The sequence below is a fragment of the Bombus impatiens genome, unplaced genomic scaffold (assembly GCF_000188095.3).
Source record: "Bombus impatiens unplaced genomic scaffold, BIMP_2.2 scf_0235, whole genome shotgun sequence".
Classification (NCBI taxonomy): Eukaryota; Metazoa; Arthropoda; class Insecta; order Hymenoptera; family Apidae; genus Bombus; species Bombus impatiens.
The window spans coordinates 322,064-331,475 of NT_176654.1; positions in this window are offsets into that span (position 1 = coordinate 322,064).

The window sequence follows — 9,412 nt, forward strand, 5'->3', positions numbered from 1 at the left end:
CTGAATTCGTTCGGTTAATAGATTCCTCGATCGTCGATCCGTGGACAGGTTCATCGTTCGCGATTCGTCACGATCTTTAATCGACCGTCGTATTTGTACACCGTGCGTATCCACTGTGTAGTGAACCGTGATGTATTACAGTGGCAACCGTACACCGTGCATTGTAGCGCAACCGTAAAGAACGGCGGTGACGTTTAATTTTGCCGAAAAATTGCTTAAAAGGTAGGAGAGGAGAGAAATAGGAGTAAAATCAAATATTTATCATTTACAACGAACTATTAGAACAATCATTTTGATATTAATGTCATGGGATAAAGTAGGCATTTAAAGTCTTTCCGATGATTATCGTCGACATTAAAATTATTTTATTATTGATTAATACTTGAATGTTAATTTAACGAATTACTTCGATATTAATGAATTAATCCGGGACACCAAGATTAAACAGTTTTACAACTCTGTTGTTGATTAAATAAGAAGCAAACCTAATTGATTATCAGTCATCGCTAAAATTACTATGCTATATATTACATTGACAGATTTTTAGAAATAGTAGGCTACAATGGTATAATGAGGTTTTAAATATAGTCTTGACAATACCAGAATACCTACGAACCTCTACCGGGTCCCACTTATTGTATTTCGGCCAACCATTCAGACCACATAAAAGCTTATGTCTCTAGCTCTGCTATATTTCATCCTCTTATCTAAGCTTCTTACAAACTATGAACATAGTTTTAAAATCGTTACGTTTGAAATTTGGGCATTACCAGAATAGCCTAAGAGCGTTGCCAATCGGAGTATAAATTTTAGGTTGTAAGCAGCGTATACCAACTATCATCGTCCGCCACCTCGGTAAGCTTATTCTACCTGTTCGCTAGCTTCCACGATCGTATTAGCTGGATTTCGCACTTTGACCGCTCGTCGGGCTGGCTCGGCTCCGACCACGATAGAGATATATATCAAGCGTGCAGCACGCGGTCAAGGCTCGCAGCTACCCCCGGTGAGGTCTTCATCGGCTACCGCGACATTGAGGAATATTCCCCTCTGCACCTATCCCGTGGTCTTCTTGAGGAATAACCTCATCGTACGGCGAGTCGGAGCCGATGCTAATCACTGGAGCGCGCGGTACTGCTCGCCACGGCAACCAAAGTTACATTATCCGCGTGAAAAATAAAAGGAGCCCTGGCTACTCTCGCCGCTTCATTAGCATACGCTCTCTCTGCAGGCCTTTTCGTACCTATGGTACGCTCGTCATTAGCCTGAGACGCGATTAATAATTGCCCAGGACGGTTAACAGTCGATGCTTATTTCTTTATCGTGCGTGTACGCGTCTCTCTTCGCCCATCTCTTCCTCGGTTATACGCGCGAGCGATCGCGACTGTGTTGTCCGTTAGGCCCGCGAATAATCGCCGGTAATTAGACCGTGGAATCGAGGCATCTTTATCACCCACGACCGTCAGAGGGATTATCCCGGTCGTTTAACGTCGCGCTTCTCTTTTTGTTGCGGCTACATTTTCATTACGGCTGACATTATATTTCACTCGCTCGAACGGGCCGCGTAATTCCAATTGAGATGGATCGCGATGCAGCGCGATGTAAGCGCGATTTTCCAACGTGATTGATGCGATTAAACGTTTCTCGGAAAGACGAGTTACTGGAATCGAGTTGTTAGAAACAGCCTGATACAATGTGGAGGGACTCGAGGGAGGGAAGATGGAATTGTCGATGCGAACGACGAAGGATAATTAATAAATTCGCGCTTTTCATCCGTTTGACTGAAAACCATGCGAACGTGGTATTACGTCAGACAGTTTATCGGCGATCAAGGCAAACGGATCGCGAGGACTATCGGCTACTACGCGTCGTGATCTGTCGAGCTCGCGCGCGTTCGATCATCGCGGAAACCATATTATTATTAAGCTTCTCGATAGGATACACCGTGTCGACGAGGTAGCGTTTTTGAAAACGTGTCAGGTTTCTCAATTATCCGTTGCGTAACTCTTAATTACGATGCTGCTCGACGTGCGATAATTCGTTACAATGTGTGCTCTCGTGGCCAAGATGCAATCCTACCACTTGGATAAACGTGAACACACTCGTATACCGATTCGACGAATTTCGTACGAGCCTCCGTGTACCATCCTTGAAGCGTTACAAGGCCATCGATGCCTAGGTGCCATTATTCAAGCGGCCGTGATTCGCAAAATAAAATATAGCCGGATATGGTTGACTCGTTTAATAGAAGAAGAAGAAGATGGAAAAGGAGGAAAGGAAAGGATAAAAAAAAGAGATGACGTATGGATTCGTCGTCGAACGGACGACCATCGAATCTTTTTGATATTCCTGAAAAGCGAAACGCGCGTGTTGCGAAACCGTATACACATGTACGTAGTTGATGCGATTAGTTCGAAGCGAGCATTCATAAATTATCCGGATTAACAGGCAATTTATTAAAATTCACGCGCATATTTTATATGTATCATCCGTGATCCTCATAGCGACTGCCAGAGGGAACAGGTATGTCGTGATATAATATCGTGATCCGCGAAAAGATCCATTTGCTTAAACCGTTAGCAAGATAGGCGCGGCAAGTGCCTTTATAAGCACGCCTCATCTCGCCTTTCTCTCCTATGGGAAATGGCGTTTTAATTATTACCCGACGCATTAACCCTCGCTAACCCATCGCTACGCACCTGCATACAAGCGCGCGCCACGTTGCGTAGGTGCGCGCGATTTCACTATAAAGATACATCTCTCGTGGAAGAATTCGTCGACTTTTTCGCCGATTCTATCGAGTTTTCGTCTTTCCGGTACAGATATAGGGAATCGCGAACATACGATCTTTCTCCTCTTTCTTCCTAAGGGATGTTCCCTTATACACATGTTTTTCATATGTATCTTTTTCAAATGTATGGCGTAACAATCTGACCGTATGCGGGTTTTAAAGGAGTAACGCTTTATGAAATTTTTAGTTTACCGCGAGACGTTAACGAGTTGAGAATTTTTCAACGAGAGTTAACGAATTTCTTTTACTACGAAGTAAAGTTGAAAGTTAACAATTTATAGGAAATTCAAAAGTAGAAAAATATATAAATGTAACGAGAAGGTACTCCGATAGCTATAAACGGCAGTATTCATATATCTAACATAACGCGACGAAAATTTCACATTTTCAAAAAAAGTAAAACGCGTCGAACTTTCGAAACGTTTCCAAACTCCTGCCACGCGTCGTAAGACGAACGAGCCAACTCCGAAGTAAAACGCTTTGCAAGCAACTGTCCGGTTTCCTGTCGGCAATTACACGATCATTGAATCCACTAACCGTCGACTATGTTAAGCAGGTCGCCAATAAACGCCCACGCTTGCACGCGCCAACGATCGACGACGCCTTCCAAATCATCGTTCTATTCCCGACCTTGCCATGTAGCGATCTCGTACAGTGTAGCCATTTAAAGCAGTACGAGAAAACAAGTAGCGAATTTAGATTCGCCTCGGTATCATTTATTAGGGGATTCCCATTTCCAAGTTGGACAATCGTTCTTGGTTCGAGATATCCCACGGCTTTAGCTAGGTAGCTAGAAGGCGCGGTTGAAATGGCAGCCGTTGAATGGAGAGCTCCGGACATGCGCTTGTTCGTCCCGAAAGAAGTCCACTCGCGGAGAACACGGTGGTCCGCGCCGATGCGAATGCAAATGAGCCAGGTCGGCCCATATAGCGGGCGCGCATAGTCGGTCACATTAATCAGCCAGGGCCTCACCGACCAAATCACTCGCTTTTTAACCCTCCCTCTGGCCTATCCTGTAGCTTATATACATCCGCTTGGTTCCACGGATCGGAGTGTCGCAAATATTATCGCGAACCCAAGATTCTGTACGACCGGTTCTCCGGCTGTCCCTTCTCCTCGAGATAATGGCAACGACGCTTAAAACGAACCACACCGACTCGCCACGCCGCTATGCGGTTGTTCGGCTGTCCACCGAAATACTTTGTCTTCCGTCCCCGGCCAGTTTTGTAACTATTTGTTTCGCCTTTCGTTCTCGAATTCTTCCTTCCAGCCTACCGAGATTCCACCGTGAAGAGGATACTCGAGCAAGATGCTCGAGGAATAAAGGCACGAGCCTTCTTCAGGCTCTCTCTTTCCTCGATTTCCGAACGTACAACGGATGCACCGTAGTCGTTCTCGATCGTCTACCGTGTGATTTTCGACGATGTATCGGCGATCTTCTGCTCGTGTGTAGTTTCTGAATTTCGGCGAGTTTCGCGTGCACCAATTACACGGCTAAATTATCGACCGAATTGGAGGAGCCTGGTTAAAGAGGATTTCCAGGATTTCTGCCGGTATCGGGCCAGTTTGCCGCTCCACGATCGTTCGACGGCGCTTAAACCGTGCACACGTCCACGTACACGTATACACGCATACACGAACGAATTGCCACGAGCAGGTTGTACTTACAGAACCGTATTCGGCGCCACTTAAGCGCCGACAAACTTATCCGTAACTACTTCACCGGATCGGCTCTCTCTTGAACTTCTCTTCTGGTGGGTACAGGCCGAACGCGGAGCAACGTATCGAGAGCAAACGGCTCTTCCGGAAGTCTTATATGGTAGGCGAAGTTAAGTACGGAGTTGGAACGGAGTTGGGAATAACTCGGAGCGAATGGGCCTACGAATGAGTATCGAGCGGTCCGGAGTCGCTACGGTGGAAATCAGGAGAAAGGAAAATGATGCTTTAACAAAGCAATAACGTAGGTAAAGAAAGGGTTGTAGACTCGCAAGTGGCCACTTAAGCCAAGGTAAATGAAAGCTTCCCCATCTAACGGTCCGTTCGAGCTTCCAATTGTTAAATCGAAACATCCAAGCCGATGTTTCGTATCCTAACTCTTCCGTCGTGATCCTCCAACCGTACTACCTGTATACTGAGTGTTCCCTATCGCTAGGAGCGTATCGAACGAATAGGAGAAATTGAAATTCGATCGATGGGAATTGGAGACGGTTTAATTCTTGTTAAGGAGAGATTGTAAATGCAAGTGCCTATCACGTTCCTGAATTATTTGTAACTTTCCCTACGTTATTTTCTACGATGCTACTCGTACAAGTTACTCGTACGAGTTACTCGTAGAGGAACGAGGATCGCATCCTGAAAATGTACACACCGACGCAATCCCGTTCCCGAGAGTCCTTAGCTCGCGAGGAGTATTTCCCATTCGAGACAAGGTATCGCACGTATTTCTTCGCACAGTGTCCCTTTCCTGAAGAACCCGTAGCGTCGTCCCATTATTCGCATTCGCTTTACCGCGAAACAAAGCGCACCTTTCCCCCTTAATAGTCGCAGATCTGATTGCGAGTACCACGAGCTCGTTTCTCTGCGAGTGTTTGCTGCAAACGATTATTCCAAAAAAGTCCCTTCCGATTACGCGCACTTAATAGGCTCGGACTTGCACGGTAATTGCCAGGTTAACTGATTTTTAATGACGGGTCTGTCGATTGCTACCGCGACCACGCGCGCTTCTTGTTCTTCTTTATGCCTCGCCTCTTTCTCCTTCTTCTTCGTCTCCCTCCTGTTTCCTTTTTTCTTCGTCTTCGCTTCTCCCCATTTCGTTTTAACGTGATCCTCCCTTACGAACTCTACGATATTCCTCCTCTCGTTCGGACCTCCTCTCATTCTGTATTCCCTTCCGACGTTTCAGTTTTTTCGACTACATTTGGTCGAAACGATCGTTACCATGCCCGCAACCAGTCACGTATCGTTTATTAAAGCGCGTTATGAGTTTTTAATACCACCACCGCCAGAAAAATCAAGTCCGACCGTGTTATTATTATACCTATTTCACGTTCCTCGACTTATTTCGATACTCCTCGATCGTTTCAGTTTCTCTTATAGGAAGTGCGCATCGAATGGTCATCGTAAACATGGTCGATTACTTTTCCTTTCTCAATCGTATCGTGTGCTTCGCCTGGCTTAACCCTAACACCGATCGACGTTAATCGTTCCATCGTAATACGAGTCGCTCGGAAACCGTGCTGATCAATTTTATAAATTAAAATCGACAGAAAAATTACAATTATCTATGCCGTCTTCTAGCGATAAATAACTTTACGAAGATAAGATCTCTTCTTTCGGATGTCGAATACCATCGTATACGCGAATAGTCTCTTAATTAATAAGTTTATAAGAAACGGAGTCGACCGACTTCGTTATACTCGTATGTTGTATTATAACGTAAAAACAAAAGCTTGCCATTTTTCCAGAAGTAAATCTCGCAGTTAATAAATTTAATCGATATCAGCATTTTTCTTCTGTCAGGACGTTTCAACACGTCATTTGCCGTAACAGATGATTAGCTACGAGCGTTAACTCGTTAGGTATCTAGGATATAGTATATGCATTTGCCATTTCTCAAACTTTTAACGCGAGGTCCCGCGATTTACAATCCGACGAGGCTGTTCGCGATCGTGGAGAAAGAGCCGGATCTATAAACGCGCGTTGCCGGCGACTCGAGAGACCCCGAGTGGCCCCCGCAGGACTAAACTATCGGCAAAATATCGCTCTTCTATATCTTTAACAAGTTCCCTGCCCGTAATCACCGTTCCGGCATTGCTTCTACGTCAATAAATACAGAGTGCCGAACGACACGACGCCGGTTACGTAATCGTTATTGCAACGTCGATGTCCGTGACTGGTCTTTAAATTATTAAAACATCCTCCACCAACATCGTGTAGACGACATAGTATAACATTTATCACCGCGCCGCTGTTATTCAGTGGTGCTAATGTATTATTCGTTTATTTCCAATTCAAGGATTCGAGAGTACGTAAAGGCCGCAGCAGGGAATAGTTCGGCTCTAATAACTTTCGTTAATGTATCTCGAATTTACGGAATCGACGCCAAGGCTTCCGGGGCTTCGAAGGAATTTGGGTAAACCAGCTACTAAATCATCGCGATAATTCTTCAAATAATTCGAAACGCGCAAGCAAATCGGAATGGAACTAGCCGACGAAATCGATAGGTTAGTCGTATCGTTGGTTGTAAATACAGAGACTCAGGGACAACATTCACAATTTCGTATAAAACACAACTGCATTTTTTCAAAATTTTCAAGTTTTAACGTTAAGATAATTGATCGATACTCCTTGTAAACCTTGCAAAATTATATAATTTCATCGGTTTCCTCTACCTTTTGTTTTGTGGAGTTAATAACATTTGGCGAGCAGGCGACTCAACCAGCTATCCCGACTAACCATCGAACGATGCTTCCTCAGAGAGAAAATGAAACGATATCAAAGTTGTATAATGCAATTATTATTACGTAGCATCCTCTGGACTGTTTTAATCGTCGTGGGCGTTCTTGGTAGGAAGTCGAGTAGATCCGTGACTTTTCAGACCGTGAGTTCATACAATACCTTCGGCCGTGACGGTCACCTAGTTCTGCTGTTTCTTACGTTCATACAGAACGCGAAATCATCGTACAAGTTAGTTATTAGAGGACGAGTCTTACGTTGCTGCTCGATGATTGCGGTCTACATTCATTACGTTCGTTCGTTTATGTCGTTCATTGTTTCGAGGATACGTAACACGGAGAGCAATTAGTAGGCGAAGATAATAGTAATCGGCAGCTGGAATTCTCTATTAAGGTAATTTGTACAGCGTTAGATGAGTATCGGATAATAGTTTATTCTTTAACGTGCTTCTTACGAGGTGAATTACGTTCATTAACCGAGTAAACTCGTTTATTTTGGATAAGAGTAGATAAGTTGAGCGACTAATAGTAGTTTCTGTTGGATTTTGAGCTTCGCTTTCGAACAAATGTTGCGCAAAATATAACGTACAGCAGTACGCACGTTTGAAAGAAAAAGAAGAAGTCGGCCATTGTTCTGCAACGAATAAACGTAAAACTGTGCGATTAATTAATTCCAATTAAATTTACAACCGCGATTCTAACGATTATACCACGTTGGATTCGTGTTCGAAGAATTTAAACGAAAACAGAGAACCTTCTGTTACTTATCGAATTTCGTTTCCTGTTTGGTCGTTCATCTATCACTCTCTGCGCGTATTATAACTTGTTATCAACCTTCGTCCTTTCACATCGATTCATAGTGGGTGGATGCGTAGACACATGTACGTTACAGTCTATAATAAATGTAGAATAGCCTTGAATTACTTTTATCAACCGCGTGTATCGTAAGGAAAACCAAACTACAATGTTTGGAACGTCGTATTTTATCGAAGCTCTTGCTAAAAATTAGCGAGCATTCCGTGATTTATGAAGAAGAGTGTACAAATGTACGTAGAATCGTATGCAAGTTACTCAGTTTGCCGCAATCCGCTTCAGACAATGGATATCGACGACAACGTTACTAACCTCCTAGTTTATTACTCCACGCAAGACACCAGACTTTTACATCATCTTGAGAAACTCATTGATCTATCCAGGATCGAAATAAATACTTGCACGCGAAGCATCGTAAAAGCGACGACAACCGCCATCAGGGAACAAATTAAATTGCGAAATGTTCGATTCAGCGTGGTAGGAGAACGGACGGTTTCCGTGAGAAGTAAACGATAGCCACGTCGCCATTTCTCATCGACACGCAAATCGTTCTACATATTCGCAACGTGGTCGAGGCGTGGACACGACAATGGCGCCGGAAATGATTCTTAATGTTTTTTCCCTCGTGCATCGTCATCCGCGGCGCGATCTTTTTGCGCGCGAGATTAAGAATCTTGGCTTTGAGCGAGCGGTAGATCGGACGAATGAGGGAAAAGGACGGGCTACGATGTAACGGAAATCACGCCTAATACGTTGACACCCATGCAAGTTATTACCTTAATGTAGCTCGTTGGCTGGGGTCCGTCCTGCTCCAATGGCCCATTCAGACGAACGCGAAGGAGCCCGAAATCCGGTCGCCGGAATGAGCCATTGTGTTGCCACAAAATGCAGTGTCCTCACAAAGGAGTCGCTCGCTGCTACCGTGCGAATGTTGCGACATAACAATCGTTGCAACGATGCAAGCATGATGATGCAAAGCAGAACACCGAAAACAGTGAACACACGAGAGGACTCCCGATGAATTTCCATTCATACACCTTGTCTTAGATACTGACAAAAATATGAAGGATTTGCTTGAACTGTATAGAAGAAAAAGGGTTCGCAAGAAGGTTCATGTTCGCTAATTGGAAAGTAGGTACGCGCACGCTGCTTCTCGTGAGATTAGTCTGGTAGGGTTTGTCGCGTTTATGGCTACAAAGTGGAGGAGCTAAACTGGTTCTAGTCGCACGATAGCATTCCTTTTCTTCTTGCCACGCAAGGGATATGTAAGGCGAGTTACTCGTAAAAAGATTTTCAAGTTTCGACACTGTTGGCTACGCCAGGGAAACAAGCGCGATATATCAAAGCAACGGGGGTG